At 44.7% G+C, this 19,696-nt stretch overlaps 1 pseudogene; it reads left to right on the top strand.

The window, feature by feature from the left end:
• The first annotated feature begins 315 nt into the window (after positions 1-315).
• On the top strand, positions 316-18,485 carry LOC112073192 (myosin light chain kinase 2, skeletal/cardiac muscle-like; annotated as a pseudogene).
• Positions 18,486-19,696: the final 1,211 nt, after the last annotated feature.

A 19,696-nucleotide genomic window follows, 5' to 3' on the forward strand; every position in this document is an offset into this window, starting at 1 on the left:
TACATGCAAATAAAGTAAAAAACTAAAAGTGTCTAGCGTCGTCCCAGACAACTTTCCACTCTGCCTCAGAGAGAGGAACTGTGTACACTGGCCATTTTGACACTTGGCAGGTGGGCCAGAGACTGGCTACGGTGGTGGGCTTAACATTTAAAGGCGCTCAGATGTCTGACAGCCCCTCCAGAGCCAAACTGCTGCCCCTCACGGCCTCTCACAGCCCCCCGCCCCCCTGGCCGGTCCCCTGCTGACGTCGACTGTGCCGTTTACATTTAGGTAGACAGGCTTATTCCATTCTTAATACCACCTCCAGTAAGGAGAAGAGCAGAGGTGTCAAGCAGTAGGTGAGAGACAGGGACAATCTCACGACCGGATGACTGTTAAGTCAGAACTCTAAAGGTGTTTCCACAGGTTACACTGACAGTTACTGGCTGTATTTTTCTGGTTTCACTCTTTATGGATTTGAGTTTAGTTAGTTTGATTTTCTTCATTTTTGTTGTTGATAAATTTGCATTTTATTTACATATCCGTCTTTAAATCAGCTTGTCTGTACAGTTGAAGAGGAGTACATAGGGATAAGGCTGGCTGCGTTTTTCAAAAGAGTTGTCCCGTCTGTCACTCGGACGTTGGTCATAAACCTTTCTGTGACCCTTTTTCTGTCTCGATTGGGTGTCCTGTCGTGATTCGGTCATGAGTTCAAAGATAGTGAACTCTAACTCAACCCCTGGAAAGCCAAGCACGATGGATAACCTAGCCGACTGCACTGGTGCCGGCTTGGACCTCATTCAGAATCGCATTGAGTCTCTGAGCAGTAAGATGGACAGGCTCATCAACATCCAGGAGAAGGTCCTCAATCGGCTGGACGGAATAACCCAGGACATCGATGGTATCGAGAGGGAGGTGGAAACTCTGAAGGTGGACAACGAGGAGATCCATATACCTGCAAGAGCCCTAACTCTTCCCCTGGCTCAAACCCAGGGTACAGGTGTGGTGAGCGAGGTGAGAGAGATGTGTCATGAGATGAGCTCCATCATGATGGCGTTGGACCAGCGCTCGGAGAAGCAGGCTGAGAAGCTGGACGGGATGGAGAATCTGGTCCTCAGCATCCAGCAGGTCATCAGATTCATCGGGGAGACGGTGAAGAGCTCCCGGGTTATGGAGATGATGTTTATGCATCCTGCAGCACGCAAGGCCTCCAAGTCCAAAGACAGTAAGAGCAAGGTGGACGTTAAGAGGCAATCGTCTGCAGAAAAGAGCGAGAGCTCAGTTACTAAGAAGACCGACAAGGTGAGACTGGAAGCTCAAACTGCACTAACCAAAGAGGTGTGTTTGTGCAGGTCTATGTAGACTGTATTAAGGGTTCTTTATTAAGGCACTTTATGAACTCTTTACTCAACAAAACTCTGGATTATGTTCAAGTGAATTTAATAATAAAACACTTGTGTTCAGGTGTTAATTTAGAATGGATTGATGTTATGGATGTTTTGATGGGCAACGTAGGTTAGATGAATTGCTGGGTTCGCTGTTTCCTCACGCTCCTGCAAATTACATGTCCTTCAAAAATGTGCACATTGTATTCAGGCTCGGAGATAAGGTGCTCCATGTTTCCATGTTTGGTTTTTGATTTGGTTTAGTTTTATGACATTGGCACTGCAGAGGAAAATGATCAGAGCAGCAGAGCTGGCTAGTCAAGTGGAGATCTGTTTCCTAAGGAAGGATTGTGGCTTGGCTCATGCTATTTTTCCTCATGAAGTGGTGGAAGATGTGTCAAAGCAATATGACTTTGGGACATAGCGATCTCCACTGCTTGTATAGTGCCATGCAGAGCACGCCATATTGTATGGAAGGAGCCAAAGCCTTGATACTTATACCCAGTGTTGAAATTGGTGGGGAACATTCCACCACCTCATGATCAAGTACAGTGGTATATGAAAAACAGCATCTGTTTACAATGCTCAAGCAAAAGGACTCAAATTTGCCCCCACCTTTCACCACCTACAGTAATACACTTACTGCCCTGCTCATACTGTACATTAGCCTACATTCTACCCTACGTTGTCCCACATTCTCCTCTACATTCCTCCTTGGCCTATAATGTGGCCTCCGGCATCTGGGGTGCTGAGGGTAAGGACCCCCTCTCTCTTTCTCTCTGTCACTCTCTCTATCTCTGTCTCTCCCTCGCTTGTTTTCTGTATGTCTTTCTCTCTATTGCGGTATCTCTCTCTCACCTTCTCAGTCCTGTAGTGGCATGTTGAGAGGTCCCAGCGTGGATATACTGTAGACGTACTATGGTTTCAGTGATGTGTATTGAGTTCTGTTACCTATATATTCATTACAATTCAGAGCATCCCAAATGTACATTATTTACCTCCATTGTTTCAGATAAAGCTATTCATAACTCTTTATTAGCAATCCAGCCATGGTAACTGTGTCAAACAGCCATTGATTTAAAGGGTCTAGTAAATGATTGTTCTTCACACTGCGTGCTACATTTGAGGCTGGCACAGAGGCTGGAACAGAGGCTGGCACTGCTTCAGATGCGAGTGGCTCAAAATAAGCAGGAGATGATTGACCTATATAGGACAGTGTGTTTTTAATGGTGGAGTGGTTGTACCCTGTAGATGCTTTATTCAGGTGATCGGTCTTACTTGGGATAGAGGGTTGGGCCAGTAAAATAAAATATCTTAATTTGAACAGTTTCTCACAGCATTTAAATAATCCTGCAGCAACAGGAATGTAAATTATTATGTGGATTATAATTCAAGGACATTTTTGTAGGGGTTGAGTCTGAAATTCTAAAGTGGAAATTAAAAAAGTTTTAAGCCTAGTTAAACCTTGCATGTACTATACATTTGCATACGCAGGAAAGTTCTCTGTGACGACAGAGTGATCAAAATAAGATATTACATCTGTATGTACTAGCAAGCATGTGAAACTAGTTAACGACTCAATGATCTTAGGGAAGTAACTAGAAGCATTTGGTACTGGACTGATTAGGTGACAGAAAGAGAAGAATTTGAATCATAATGTCAACCGTCCAGTGCACTGGGTTAAGTAGTCCAAGTACAATGAGTAGCACTGTTTTTGTTGTAGAAGGTTAACTTAAACCCAAATCCTCTAGGCTTAAGTCCCAGTCACTTCCTTCCAACTTCAACAAGCACTTCAAGTTGTTGATTCAATGTGACCAGCAGTAACACACTGAGAGTGGTCTTAGACACAGAGACACTGAAGGTCAATGGCTAGTACCGTTTGGTATTAGAGCCTTAAGCGGGACTTATAGGTACCTCAAAGCCAGTTATCATCCCTTTCCATTACTGGCATGAGGGTGGATGCCAGATTGGTATCTGTTTTCATGCCCAGGGTCTATTACCTGCAAGCAGTGACCAACTCATATAGATGGTGAATGAGATACATTGTAGTGTAAGAGTTTCCACATGTCATGGTGTATAGTAGTGTAGAGTATGTGTACTAGGAAATTAAGAAAGCGGTCCTGTAAATAATTGTAATGTATTCAGACCCTTATTTGGTGAGTTAAGGGTCTTTCCATTTCAACACAGTTCTAGCACAAAACCTCAAACTACGATACAGACTTGACATTTTCAGCGTGATTTGAGGTTAGAACTCGAACAGCAACTAAGTGGTCATATAAGTCCACACGTAAGGGCATACATACCTCTGTGATTGTCTATTGGCTACTGTATGACTCAGATCACCAGGAATTCTTGTTGTCGTCAGAGCTCTCGTCAGGCGGTGGCTCCAGCCTCCGGCCGTCTCATTCACCTCTAAGGTGTGAGATAACTGTCTACCGCAGACATTTGTCAATGTGGTCCCCCCCACACACACACCACACAAACCACACACATATCGTACCACTGTGGAAATCCCCATCCTCAAAATATCTCCTCTGCCTTACTACTGAGCAGTGCTTACCTCACAATCAACAACACAATATATTTTTTAAGATGTTGACCTGCTCATTAAAGGACTGGAGTGTTTACTATAGTACTGGGTAGCCCCTCGGGTTCGAAGTCTGTTTGAGAATACTTGTTTGGTTGGTTGCAGGCAATTTCTCCGCTTAGGGTCAGTATTGCATTCCATCGCTCACTGTGACAAGTGATAACTATAAATTCACAGCCTCGCACATATGTACCAACCTATCTATACATCTGCTGCGGACAATCAACATCATGCTTTGACTGAAACAAGTTTGGCTTTGTAGTTTGTATTAATACAGTACCAGGATGCTAACTTGAATAAAACAACTGATCAGGCTAGGCTATATGTTTTGACGGTTACATTAATGTTTCTTTCATCTTTAACATCACATTCAGTCATTCATTTTATTAATTTCACATATTGTAACAACTGTTTTCATTTTTCATACTGTCAAATGTTCATGTTCATTTGTAACCTACCTCTCTCACTACCACTCACCTTCCTCCTTACCCTCTCTAACAGTGTCATAATCCATTTCATGTTGCATAACATTCACCATTGTCCAACTAGCATTGCCATGTTGTCTGTCTCCTTAACAGAAAACTACCTCTACTAAAGCCACTAAAGGGACTCAAGGGATGATAACCACTAAATGTGAACCCAAACCTAGTAGACCGGAGACCACTCACAGTCACAAGACAACAAAGCTCCACGGACCAAAGCATTTTCTCACAATCCGCAAACTCTGCGGAAACTTTGTACGTGTAAACTTGCTCACAGAAAACATGTTTATCATGAAGTTTCTGTGCAGTAAATATTGTAATTACATAGTGGTAGCGGTTTCAGGGAAATATACATATTTTACCTAGTTTTGAAGAATGTTGAAATGTAGACCAAATGCAGAACGTGATGATCTTATCTTTCGTTCTTCCCTTCCTTTAGTCAAAAGATCACAAGGGGAAGGATGGGAAGGAGAAGTCCAGTCTGAGCACAAAATGTCTGAAAACACAGAAGAAGAAACCCCCAGATACAGCAGGTGTTCACATCACAGTACATTAAAATGTATCAACAATAGCTCACAGCCATACAACACACACACAGTGACCTTTACCAGTCAAAACAAACTAACTCATACACAGCAGCACTCACAACATGTAACATGTGAGATGTAAACAACATGTGTTCTGAAAGCTTAGAGAGCGGGAGAAGAAAATAGACTTCTTTGAATGATACTATCTTGGAGCCACACAAAAGGTAACAAACTGGCTAGTCACAACAGTCTTCCTGTCAGACGTAAACAACAGTATTGCGCTAACAAGTACATCATGAAACCAAAACATCAAAGAGAATAAAAAAGATCAGACTGACACTTCAGACAACCACCTGCCATCATCTTAGGAGGATACTAGGAGTGTGTAGGACATTCTGAGATATTGTGCAATCATCTGATTATAGTTACTAAAGGGAAAATCATGCAGGTGGTTGAATTAATTATAACTGTATCCCCTTGGCCATTTTGTTTGTTCCAATGCAGACACCATCTCTCTGAGGAAGCAGGCGTTGCTGCTAAAGGAGGTTCAGAAGCTCAACAAGGAGAATGCAGAGAGATCATCATCAGGTCACCAGCAGCAGCTTACCCCTGATGGCGTCTTGGACCTGGAGGCTGGATCTGGAAGGGCCTCAGAGGGGTTGGGGTCATCACAGACTGGGTCCCTCAGCCCGAACCTGCTGGACTTGATCCTCAAGGGCCCCAAGGCGCCCGTGACCGAAGAGGAGTCATTGTCTGAGGAGGAGAGGGAGGCAGCAGGAGATGGACTAAAAGTGGAGGAGAGGAAGGAGGAAGAGGAGGCCATAAAGAAGCAAGAGAAGGAAGACCACCTCAGTGAATCCAAGTTCAAGGAAGAGGAGCGAGAGGAAGAACTGTTGAAAATCACAGAGCAGCCTGAGGAGGTTAGAGGAGCAGAGGAGAGAGAGGGGAACAAAAAGTTGGAGGACAGTGCAGGCCCATCAGAAGCTGCTGATATGTCAGTTAAAGATCTCCCTCCTCTCCCACCCTCCCCTGAAGCTCCAGGAGAGACTGGCTCTATTCCAGAGAGGTAGAGTATCCCCTCTACCCTCCTCAATCCCTTCCTATTTATTTTATTTGATGTATTTATTTGTTTCGTTCTCTGTCTCTCACTCTCTGTCCCTCTCATTCTCTCTCTTTATTTCTCTCTCTACTTCAGTACCATTCACTCTGTGATGCCTGTCTTTCAAATACACACACTAATTTCTAAAATAAACTCAGCAAAAAAAGAAARGTCCTTTTTTCAGGACCATGTCTTTCAAAGATAATTAGTAAAAATCCAAATAACTTCACAGATCTTCATTGTAAAGGGTTTAAACACTGTTTCCCATGCTTGTTCAATGAACCATACACAATTAATGAACACACACCTGTGGAGATACTAACAGCTTACAGACGGTAGGCAATTAAGGTCACAGTTATGAAAAGAAAAGAAAGATGACCAGGGTCCCTGCTCTCACCAGAGGTGATGGTCGGATTTGCGTTTATCGTCGAAGGAATGAGCGCTACACTGAGGCCTGTACTCTGGAGCGGGATCAATTTGGAGGTGGAGGGTCCGTCATGGTCTGGGGCGGTGTGTCACAGCATCATCGGACTGATCTTGTTGTCATTGCAGGCAATCTAAATGCTGTGCGTTACAGGGACGACATCCTCCTCCCTCATGTGGTACCCTTCCTGCAGGATCATCCTGACATGACCCTCCAGCATGACATTGCCACCAGCCATACTGCTCGTTCTGTGCGTGATTTCCTGCAAGACAGGAATGTCAGTGTTCTGCCATGGCCAGCGACGAGCCCGGATCTCAATCCCATTGAGCACGTCTGGGATCTGTTGGATCGGAGGGTGAGGGCCATTCCCCCCCAGAATTGTCTGGGAACTTGCAGGTGCCTTGGTGGAAGAGTGTGGTAACATCTCACAGCAAGAACTGGCAAATCTGGTGCAGTCCATGAGGAGGAGATGCACTGCAGTACTTAATGCAGTTGGTGGCCACACCAGATACTGACTGTTACATTTTTTTTGACCCCCCCTTTGTTCAGGGACACATTATTCAATTTCTGTTAGTCACATGTCTGTGGAACTTGTTCAGTTTATGTCTCAGTGGTTGAATCTTATGTTCATACAAATATTTACAGATGTTAAGTTTGCTGAAAATAAACGTAGTTGACAGTGAGAGGACATTTCTTTTTTTGCTGAGTTTATGTTTGTCTGTTCCAGTTGTGAAGTCCACAACAAAAGTGCCRCCTCTCAGTCTCTGGAGGCTGCAGAACAGGACCAGATGGAAGAGGGCAGCACCAGCAGTAAGCGTCGTGTGACGGAGGAAGACCTGGGAGTGGAGGACCACAAGAAGAGTCGGGTGGAGGGAGGAGCAGGAGAGGAATATGTGAGGCAGGGGGAGAAGGAGCAGGGGGAGAGGCAGGAGGAGGAAGAGGACGGAGAAAGACCAGAGGATGAGGACGAGGGATGGGGCATCTTCAAGGCAGACGGGGTGGATATCCGTGTGGAACTGAAGGAGAGGATGGGAAAAGAGAAGAAGCCGGATCAGTCTACAGAAGTCAGGCAGTCTACTGGGGAACAGTTCTTCATTGGTGAGGACCAGCATTTTTATGGGGTACTGTGGCTTTAAGTCTGGGGGAAAGGTGATAAGTACTGAGGGAGGAACTTGAAATGCGCACACTCAACTCAACYATTCCATAAATCACACATTAATCTCAGTAGAAAACTGGAGTTACGCAAACAAATATTAYGATTTGGGCCTGATATGAAGTCCAATAGATTTTTGATATGGTGGCTAATCTTTCTCTTTTCGTAGAAAATATTCATAATCTTATTGAATTAGGGTATAAAAAAGCATGCTTTCTAGGAGTAACAAAGTACGAGAGTACTGTAGTCTGCATAACCAACATTGTATCTCCTTTCTCATGTTTACCACAGTGTGTTAGTTAGCACAGAATGATAACTTGATTATGAGGTACCATTAATAGAGCCACGTGCTAACTGATTAACAATACAGCTTCTATTTCCCCACCATGCTACTGTTTGCCAGGGCTCACTTGAAAAATAGATGTCAATCTCTATGTGACTTCCATGGTTAAATGGTTAAAAATGAAATAATTTTGTATCATATCTCCTTTAAGATAAAAGCTCTCCTCCTCCGGCTCCATTCAACCATCGAATAGTGTCAGCCAAACCGAACCAGATCAGCAACTTCTACACCATCAACAGAGCAGAGGTTCTCGGAGGGTAAGTGTACCTATCCTGTTCCTAGCGATACATAATGATTTGAACCACAAAGTAAAATTTGAAAGGACTTTTCAACTGTTTAACTTRAAATTCAAGAACAATTGTATCCATCCGCAATAACAGTATTGTGAGGTTCCAAAGAGTAACATAAAATAGTGCCTGCTTAGGCTCCCCAGAGAACACAGGCCATCAACGACTCCTCTCCGTCGAGCTCTTTTCTACATTGTACTGAGTTATTATAAATTTGTCAATTATTAGTCGATTCTCCATTGTCTTTTGGAACCAAACCCACAGAACAAATTATATCTGACCTAAATCATAGACAGAGAGGAACAGAGGTCCTCAACAATGTTGAGTTGTGTAACCCTCCCCTCCTCTCCTCTCTTCTCCTCTCCCCTGGTTCATAACTCCAGAGTCAGGGCAGTTATTTTTACTGAAGGCCTTTGGGGTATGTGAAACCATACCCCCACTGCCAGCTGTGAGCTAATCGCTAAGTGTTAATCCACATTTTCAAAGAGAGGACCCTTACTCTCATTTAATGAAATAAAGGAGAAATTAACAATACAATTCCTTCACAAAATGATATTACTTTCTTGTATCGGAAGAGAACTGATTTTGTATCCGAGGACATACTGATGAAATAGTTTTGATAGTTCAAGTAGTTCKTCTTCTGACTGCAATCCCCCTCCATTCAGGGGACATATTATCTGGATGAGTAACATTATAGGATCTGTGACTTACAGGTGATCGTTTTGCCAACTCTTAGTCAGAGGGAGAGGGAGTAAGGTTACGTTATAAAAAAGAAAACGAGTCAGAAACTGAAGACACCTTACTTATTTTTCCGTCTCTCTCTTAGGGGTCGTTTTGGCCAGGTGCACAAATGCATGGAAAACTCCTCGGGTCTCACCCTGGCTGCCAAGATCATCAAAGCCCGGAGTCAGAAAGAGAAGGTACTAATTCTTAATGAGTAAATGTACTTGGAATATAAACTGAATAAACTACACTTGTTAAGGTTTAAAAATGTATCTTCGAAGGCTATGTGCATTTTGCATGCATATAAAAACCTCTACACACCTTGCAGCTTCCTTGAAAAATMTAGTTATTTTGAAATACTTTTTGAGTGTGAACCTCCTGTATTTAAAAAAAATCCAAAATGTGGAATTAGACATCTGAACATAACACTCTAAAAACCTTTTCACTCTAAAGAAGTGGATGGATGGGGAATATGTTTCTTCCTCATTTTCTGATAAATTTTTAATTTGACCCAGAAAAGAGGAGCCGTACACTGCTTGCTAGCTGCAAGCGAGCATCTGACACCTCTCATTATGTGGTTGGTGTGTGTTTGGCATGTAGGAGGTGGTGAAGAATGAGATCACGGTCATGAACCAGCTGGACCATGCCAACCTGATCCAGCTCTACGCRGCCTACGAGTCCAGGAACGACATCATTCTGGTGCTGGAATAGTACGTTGCCTCCACAGAACTAAATKGTTTTGTTCAACTATTGCCTTTCTCTCTCTTTGAGTCAACTACTCACCACATTTTATACACTGCAGTGCTAGCTAGCTGTAGCTTATGCTTTCAGWACTAGATGCAAGAGCTCTGATAGGCTGGAGGATGTCCTCCGGAGTTGTCATAATTAGTGTGTAAGTCTATGGAAGGGGGTGAGAACCATCAGCCTCCTAGGTTTTGTATTGAAGTCAACGTACCCAGAGGAGGACGGAAGCTAGCTGTCCTCTGACTACACCATGGTGCTACCCTACAGACAGCTGTTGAGGCTACTGTAGACCTTCTTGGCAAAGTAGTGTTAAAGTAGTGGCAAAGTTAATCAGTTATTTGGTGACGTGATTATATTTAGTATAGTTTTATCTAAAAAGGATAACTTTTTAAATGTTTTACAATTACATTTTTTATMAAATTCACTGAGGAGGATGGTCCTCCCCTTCCTCCTCTGAAGAACCTCCACTGGTGGGAAGCCTTCCCACGAGAGTGGAGGCTGTTATAGCAGCAATGGAGGAACCAACTCCATATTAATGCCCATGATTTTGGAATGAGATGTTCGACAAGCAGGTGTCCACATACTTTTTGTCATGTAGTGTATGTCTATGGTTCTCTGCCTCGCTGTCTGTTCCTTCCCACAATGTTTTCTCAACCCACATCTTTAAGCTTAAATTCATTTGACATCCTTTTTATGCCATGATGCCACTGTAGATAGAAATACACAATAGGTCAGTGCACTGTCTTGTAGTATCTTTAAGACAATGGATTTTGAGGAAACTTGAATGAAATGAAATGATAGTGAATGTGTTCAGGAAAGTACAGCAGCATTTTGAGTCTACTGATTCAGACCATGGTACATACAGGCTTTACTTCCTAGCGACCCCAAGCTCAAGTCCTGTTTTTGGGCAATTTGCTTTATACGTTTCTGCAGCATCCTAATGTGTTTTTGTGTGTGTGATTGTAGTGTGGATGGAGGGGAGCTCTTTGACAGGATCATCGATGAGAACTACACTCTGATGGAGCTGGACACGGTGCTGTTCATCAGGCAGATCTGTGAGGGCCTGCAGCACATGCACAAGATGTACATCCTCCATCTGGACCTCAAGGTAGACTACCACACTGTGTTTGACAGGGGCAGTGAGCAAACAAATATATACTTATGTGTTCAGATCAGTTTAATGTGCCAGAGGTCATTGTTTTCCATAGCCACTGATGTTATTGATAGCATATCAGATTGTACACAATAGGTAACAATGGTTTCTATATACTACTGTCTTGCTATTGTTTCACCTTTTTCAGCCAGAGAATATTCTATGTGTGAGCAGAGTCACGAATAAAATTAAGATCATCGACTTTGGACTTGCCAGAAAGTAGGTTTCATATTCACATGAATCGTCCACTTGAATTAGCATAACTGTATATCATATATGATGTATCAATGCATGCAACATTAAACTATTGTATTTGTATTGATAGATTCCCAATAAAAATAAACACGTATTCCCCCTAGATACAAGCCCAGAGAGAAGTTACGAATAAATTTCGGCACCCCAGAGTTCCTGGCCCCAGAAGTTGTCATACGCTTTGGTGTCATTCAACACCGACATGTGGAGCCTGGGAGTCATTACATATATGCTGTGAGTACACATGCACAACTCATTTATTTAACCTTTATTAACTAGGCAAAACAGTTATGAACAAATTCTTATTTACAATGACGGCCTACCCTGGCCAAACTCTAACCCGGAAGATGCTGGGCCAATTGTGCGCTGCCCTATGGGACTCCCAATCATGGCCGGTTGTGATACAGCCTGGAAAAGAACCAGGGTCTGTAGTGACCTCTTCTAGCACTGAGATGCAGTGACTTTAGACCACTGCGCCACTTGGGAGCCCAAACGTGTACGGTGCACGCACAACACACCACACACACACACAACACACACACACACACACACACACACACACACACACACACACACACACACACACACCACACACACACACACACACACACACACACACACACACACAATAAAGACTCTTCCTCTTCTTCCACAGGCTAAGCGGTCTGTGTCCCTTCCTAGGTGACGATGACAATGAGACTTTGAATAACATTCTGGCCTGCCAGTGGAACTTTGAAGAGGCAGAATTTACAGACATCTCAGAGGAGGCCAAAGACTTCTCATCTCCAAACTCCTCATCATCAATAAAAGGTATCATACATCTGCTTGATTTCAAAATACTGTGCATTCGGAAAGTATTCAAGCCCCTTGACTTTTTCCACATTTTGTTACGTTACAGCCTTATTCTAAAACAGATTTTTTTTTTAATCCCTCATCAATCTACACACCATCATGACATGACAAAACAAAATCAGTTTAATTTTTTTTTTGCTAATGTATTAAAAAGAAAAAAAAACAGATATCACATTGAATGGAGCTAAAGGTTGGGACTAAATAACACAAATAATAACAAGATAACTAATGTAAAACATACTGTGTCCGTAAAACGTATATGGGTTAAGAACTTTTTTGAAAAGAGCACAGTTTGAAAGATATGGCAAATAGAAATCAACCGGATGGACATCAGAAATAAATGGGAGGTTGATGGTAGAGGAAGAGCAGGAGTAAAAACAAACTAAATAGAACTATTGTAAAATAGACTGTGTCCATAAAATGTATATAGTATGTATAAGCTGGAAGTAGAAGCCTAAGCATGGTTGTTTACTAGTTTACTCCAATTAGAGGAGGGGTGGTAGGTTAGAATGTCACACACACACACACACACACACACACAAACACACACACACACACACACACACACACACACACACACACACACACACACACACACACACACACACACACACACACACACACACCACACACTTGAGTAGGTGTGTCCAAACTTTTGACTTGTACTGTGTGTGTGTGTATATATACACTGCTCAAAAAAATAAAGGGAACACTTAAACAAACAATGTAACTCCAAGTCAATCACACTTCTGTGAAATCAAACTGTCCACTTAGGAAGCAACACTGATTGACAATAAATTTCACATGCTGTTGTGCAAATGGAATAGACAAAAGGTGGAAATTATAGGCAATTAGCAAAACACCCCCAATAAAGGAGTGGTTCTGCAGGTGGTGACACAGACCACTTCTCAGTTCCTATGCTTCCTGGCTGATGTTTTGGTCACTTTTGAATGTTGGCGGTGCTCTCACTCTAGTGGTAGCATGAGACGGAGTCTAACAACCCACAACAAGTGGCTCAGGTAGTGCAGCTCATCCAGGATGGCACATCAGGAGCTGCAGAAGTTTGCTGTGTCTGTCAGCGTAGTGTCCAGAGCATGGAGGCGCTACCAGGAGACAGGCAGTACATCAGGAGACGTGGAGGAGGCCGTAGGAGGGCAACAACCCAGCAGCAGGACCGCTACCTCTGCTTGTGCAAGGAGGACACTGCCAGAGCCCTGCAAAATGACCTCCAGCAGGCCACAAATGTGCATGTGTCAGCATATGGTCTCACAAGGGCTCTGAGGATTCAATCTCGGTACCTAATGGCAGTCAGGCTACCTCTGGCGAGCACATGGAGGGCTGTGGGCCCCACAAAGAATGCCACCACACCATGACTGACCACCGCCAAAACCGGTCATGCTGGAGGATTGTTGCAGGCAGCAGAAGTTCTCTCACGGCGTCTCCAGACTCTGTCACGTCTGTCAATGTGCTCATGTGCTCAGTGTGAACCTGCTTTCATCTGTGAAGAGCACAGCGGCGCAGTGGCGAATTTGCCAATCGTGGTGTTCTCTGGCAAATGCCAACGTCCTGCAAGTGTTGGGCTGTAAGCACAACCCACCTGTGGACGTCGGGCCTCATACACCTCATGGAGTCTGTTTCTGACCGTTTGAGCAGACCATGCACATTTGTGGCCTGCTGGAGGTCATTTTGCAGGGCTCTGGCAGTGCTCCTCCTTGCACAAAGGCGGAGGTAGCGGTCCTGCTGCTGGGTTGTTGCCCTCCTACGGCTCTTCCACGTCTCCTGATGTACTGGCCTGTCTCCTGGTAGCGCTCGCATGCTCTGGACAATACGCTGAAGACACAGCAACTTCTTGCCAACAGCCTCGCATTGATTGTGCCATCCTGGATGAGCTGCACTACCTGAGCCACTGTGTGGGTTGTAGACTCCGTCTCATGCACACTAGAGTGAAAGCACCGCCAGCATTCAAAAGTGACCAAAACATCAGCCAGGAAGCATAGGAACTGAGAAGTGGTCTGTGGTCACCACCTGCAGAATCACTCCTTTATTGAGGGTGTCTTGCTAATTGCCTATAATTTCCACCTTTTGTCTATTCCATTTGCACAACAGCATGTGAAATTTATTGTCAATCAGTGTTGCTTCCTAAGTGGACAGTTTGATTTCACAGAAGTGTGATTGACTTGGAGTTACATTGTGTTGTTTAAGTGTTCCCTTTATTTTTTTGAGCAGTGTATATGCAAAACAATATATGGGGGATTGGAAGTGATGCAGACAATTACATAGATGCAAGCTACAATCAATATGCAATATTAAAGCTGATCTATCCCCTAAAAAAATATATATAAAAAAACGTAAGTATTCAGAKCCWTTACTCAGTACTTTGTTGAAGCACCTTTGGCAGCGATTACAGCCTCAAGTCTTCTTGGGTATGAAGCTACAAGCTTGGCACATCTGTGTTTGGGTAGTTTCTTCCATTCTTCTCTGCAGATCCTCTCAAGCTCTGTTAGGTTGGATGGGGAGCGTCACTGCACAGCAATGTCCAGGTCTCTCCAGAGATGTTCGATCGGGTTCAAGTCCGGGCTCTGGCTGGGCCACTCAATGACAATCAGAGATTTGTCCCGATGCCATTCCTGCGTGGCCTTAGCTGTGTGCTTCGGGTCATTGTCCTGTTGGAAGGTGAACCTTCGCCCCAGTCTGAAGTCCTGAGCACTCTGGAGAAGGTTTTTATAAGCGGGCTGTCATGTGCCTTTTACTGAGGAGTGGCTTCCGTCTGGCCACTCTACCATAAAGGGCTGATTGCAGAGATGGTTGTCTTTCTGGAAGGTTCTCCCATCGCCACAGAGGAACTCTGGAGCTCTGTCAGAGTGGCCATCGGGTTCTTGCTCACCTCCCTGACCAAGGCCCTTCTCCCCCGATTGCTCAGTTTGGCCGGGCGGCCAGCTCTTGGAAGAGCCTTGGTGGTTCCAAACTTCTTCCATTTAAGAATGATGGAGGTCACTGTGGTCTTGGGGACCTTCAATGCTGCAGAAATCTTTCGGTACCCTTCCCCAGATCTTTGCCTTAACACAATCCTGTCTCGGAGCTCTATGGACAATTCTTTTGACCTCATGGCTTGGTTTTTGCTCTGACATGCACTGTCAGCTGCGTCTTTATATAGACATGTATGTGCCTTTCCAAATCATGTTCAATCAATTTAATTTACCACAGGTGGACTCTAATCAAGTTGTAGAAACATCAAGGATGATCATGGATACAGGATGCACCTGAGCTCAATTTCGAGTCTCATAGCAAAGGGTCTGGATATTTATGTAAATAAGGTGTTCTGTTTTTTCATTTTAAAACATTTGCCAAAATTTCGACAAAACCTGTTTTCACTTTGTCATTATGGGGTATTGTTTGTAGATTGATGAGGAAAACAATGATTTAATATATTTTAGAACAAGGCTGTAATGTAATAAATAAATATATGTGGAAAAGTCAAGGGGTCTGAATACTTTCTTGAGGCACAGTATATTGCACCACATATACTGTATATTTTGCAATAAAAATCAAAAATCAATTTTTCTTCTATGACATTTTACATCTGTTCATATATCTCACTGTGTGTTTGTGTGTGTTTTTCTGCAGTTGGAGGATAGGTGCCTCTGAAGCGTTGAGACATCCTTGGCTCTCTGACACAGTCCTCCATCACCGTCTTCATGAAAAGGTACAGGGCACCCACTCACTTCTTATAGAGAAGATAGGATGGTATCACAGCTCTTATGTTGCTACCATATTATGAAGTGGTGTAGTTCTACTGATTGGTTTGCTCTCGTTTAGAAGTTTAAAAAAAATTGTTATTGACTTACAGTATCTTTGTGTTTTGCCTCGGTTTTACAGAAGAACATGTGTAACCGCTCACGCAGATCTTCATGCGTACCCACCACAGATAGTTGAGGTAAGTCTCTAACTCTTCCTCATCAAACCTCACACATTTTCTCCACTAAGACAGAAACCTACACCATATTTGAACATTTGTGCAAATACCTCATATAATCAAAGGGGATCTTTAACCCCAAAAATATTGTTATATCCCACGTCAGGATTCAGCTCTCAACAAAACAGTAATGTCTTCCTAGAGACCACCAGGTGTAGGCTCGTTTCAACATTTGCCCATGACAAGAAAGTCAGATCAGATTTAGCCCAGAAATGTTGACATTGCTGAAACTGAACTGTTTCCAATCCCTTTTTGTTTTGAGCAGCATGATGACTTGACGGAGCCAGCGGTGGCCARTTGGACCAAGCCTGCTGTACACCTGTAGAACAACCAGAGCTTACCTGTATGAACACATTTAAACAGTTAAAACTCCGTAGGTGGAGGAGTGTGTCATGTGTGGTAGTGCAAAACCAAGAGACAGACAAGGCAATTCAGCACTCAAAGAGGATTTATTAACTGGTAAAAAAAGAAGTAAGGCCAATAATCAAAATCAACAGCTGGCCCTTTATGGCAATAACTGAATGTAATCATATTATTCCCCAGTGATTTATTTTCTCCCAGGGCAGAGAGAGCTTCAAACCGTCATCATTGGGTGCTGACTGGTCCAATGGTTAGGCGTGTCCTCCTCACTGCTCTCTCTCTCTCCCTCGCTGAACTCCACTGCCTCCCCATGTTCTGCCACCCTAATTGCAGCCAGCTGTTCAAGATGTGCAGCTGCAGTCAATTAAGTCTCTGTGGAGAGATGCCACACCTTGTAATGAGTTGTTTATCCACCAAGTGGGGCCAAAAGCTGGCCTTTCCCACCCTTACACCCCTCGGATGCTCACACACCGCCCACCCCTGCCTGAACACGTGGTTTGTACAGGCCAATGTCCCGATAGAGTCAACTCTTGACCAGTCATCTAATCCAAGGCCATGGAGATACACCCCTGGACCTCCAGGGGTCATACAACAAAGGTTGATGTTTGTCATCTCCATGGTTCACCCTCTTCATGGGTCTGGTTCTCGGCCACCTTCTGGGGAACACACAATAACTGGTTATTGAGAGGGGGAAGGCTCTCACCTCCATGCGTCTGTGCCTCCTCACCAGCTTTACCGTTCTCCTTTGAATGACAACACGTGTCCCCCTTAAGCGGCTCGCCTTTTTCCACTTGGGCCTCAGGATTTCTGCAAAGTCTTGCGTTATCATCACAGAAATGTTTGTTTTACCTCAGTTTTACCTCAAGCCCCTTTTCTTTCACATGACCATTCTTTTGGTCACCTCCAGTCCTTCTTGCAAAACCATGCTTCTTCAACATTTTCAAAATAGAGCACCCCGACAGCATGCCACCTGCCTCAGCTCTGGTCAAAGGACATTTGAAGGTCCATGACAGGAGTTTGAGGTTTCTCCATTTCTAAACATCCCTTTTCATTGGTCATACTCCACTGTGCCGTCTTGGACCTTTACCTCATGGGCCTGGGGCTCGCTGTCCCCTGGTGGTGTACCTGATGGTAGTTGACCAGTTTCTGTGGAGTTGGAAGACTCTCCCTGAGGCACCCTGGTAACCAAGAGCTTGGCAAAGTCTAGGGTTACCACATAACCATCATCCATCTTAATGAACTTGCCTGACCATGGTAGGCCCTCTGACTCCCAGGCCCACTCTCCAACTCTCCACCACTCCTGGGGAGGCACAGTAACATAGTTGGTTTGTCAGGCTTACCCATGTCTTGTAGCTCTTCCATTCACATTTGACTGGGTGGATGACTGGCAGAGCTCCACTGCCTCCTTGGCCTCTTCCTGTCTTTAAAGGGGATTCTTCTTCTCTGGCTGTGCCTTTTTCTCCTGCGTCGTGTCAGAGGTTTGACCTCTGCCTCAACCGCTCTMTTGGGTTCTTTGTCTCACTGCCTTCTGTGCAAGTGCTCTACCTGCTGGCAGTTCTGTCTTCTGGGTTTTGGAAAGAAGACTCACGTCAACCATGGTTAGACACTTCAGACTTTTTAAACCTCTTCACTTCTGAATGACAATCCAACCTTCCTTCAGACCTCTTAACTCATGACAAAACTTCACTCACCAGAGTATTGGGCTGCTTCCCTCTTGGCTGGTAGTGCCCTTCTACGGGCTCACCCCAGTCCCCGATGGGGTCTCCCCACCAGTTTTTGATTTTGGAGCACTGGAACTTTCCCTGGTCTCTGCTGAATCCTTTGGACCACCATCTCCCTGTCACCACTTCACCATCAGGGGACCTTGAAACCTCTTCTGGGGAAAACAAAGTGGGAGAGTCATCAGTGGAATGTATTTGGACTGACATTCTTGTTGGTGTGGTTGTCCTGGGAACCCTCTGTGTAACCATGCTCTGGTCCAGGTTTTCTTTTTCAGGGTTCCTTTAATCTTCCCTGGCCATGGGTTCTGGAAATACAGGCTGTTTTCTCTTCGGTCAAGGGGCTGTTCAGTGGTGTGGGTAAACAACTCACACGAAGGAGCAAACATGTCCCCTGAAATGGAGAGTGGGATTTGATCCCACCAGAGCTACGTCCCCCCCCCCCCCCCCGAGTCCTAGGACTTGCCTCAGCAGATGGCTGTGTTGATGCTTTTCACGCAGTGGCACCTCAAGGCTACTTAGGCTCTCCTGCTCTTCTTTGAGCAACAAGGAGACCTGCTCCCACTTGGCCCTCGAGGCCATATTAGATGTCTCCAGCCTGTGAACGACATCCTGCATTTTCTGAACCTCATTGCGTTTTCCACTTATGATTGCAATTCAGAGGCTTTACCTGCCAGGGACATCTTCTCCTCCATCAATGCCACCACTCTCTGCTTGGCTTCCATCGCTGACTTCTTTGCCATCTCTTCATTACTTTTCAATTCACTTATGAGGCTCTTCACTGCCTCCTGCTCAAGCCTTCTTGCTGCCTGCTCCTCTTCCAGACAGGCCTGTACATTGTTCCTCTTCATTGCTTCTCAATTACCTAGGCAGTTCCTGCTCGGTCTGCTTGCTCTTACTGCTTGTCCAGCACCTTTGTGGAAACCCCTGTTCCTTTTGAACTGGGGTGCAGCTTTTCTTCCAACAGGGCCAACATCCCAGCCTGGGCTTCCCCTTGTAGCTCTGCCCTCTACCGGTAGATCTCTAAATTCTGGATGCTGGTTACCTGCTCCCTATGCTCCTTTTCTGCACACTCGTGAGCTACCTCAGAGACCTCCAGGACCCTCTTCAGCTGCAGCATTCCTGCCTCTAATTCTTCTCACCTGAGCTTTTCCTCTGAGCCGAGCATTACTTTTCATGAGCTTTTCGGCTTGCTCATTGGTAGCGTGAACTGCCTCTTTAAGATAAATGTTCTCGATTCAGAACAGTGACCTCTTCTTCCCAAGTCACTACAACATCCTGGAACTTAGTCTTTACCTTCTCACCTCTTCCCCTTGGTCCCTGCACTTCTCCTGCAGGCTGAGGACCATACTTGATTCTCTTTCAGTTGACTTGTCAGCCAGGTTACCCTCTCCCTGTTGCTGAAAGTCTCCTCTTGCAAGGTGGCCAGCTGCCTTGACTTCTCATGGAGCCGTTTGAGGCCATGACGCTCTTCTTGTAGGACGGCACACAGGCACCCCAGACGCTCCTTCAGGGCCTCTTTGCTGGTCTTCTCTTCTTCAAACTGCCTCTTGAAGGCTTCCTTGGCCTGGTCAGCATCTAGTAGGGAGGCCCTCGTGCCCCTGCTGCCCCTGGGTGTCTGCTAACAGGCATCTGCTCACTTCTTCCTTTGCCTT

Source organism: Salvelinus sp. IW2-2015, unplaced genomic scaffold, assembly GCF_002910315.2.
Source record: "Salvelinus sp. IW2-2015 unplaced genomic scaffold, ASM291031v2 Un_scaffold2184, whole genome shotgun sequence".
In the NCBI taxonomy this organism is placed as follows: domain Eukaryota; kingdom Metazoa; phylum Chordata; class Actinopteri; order Salmoniformes; family Salmonidae; genus Salvelinus; species Salvelinus sp. IW2-2015.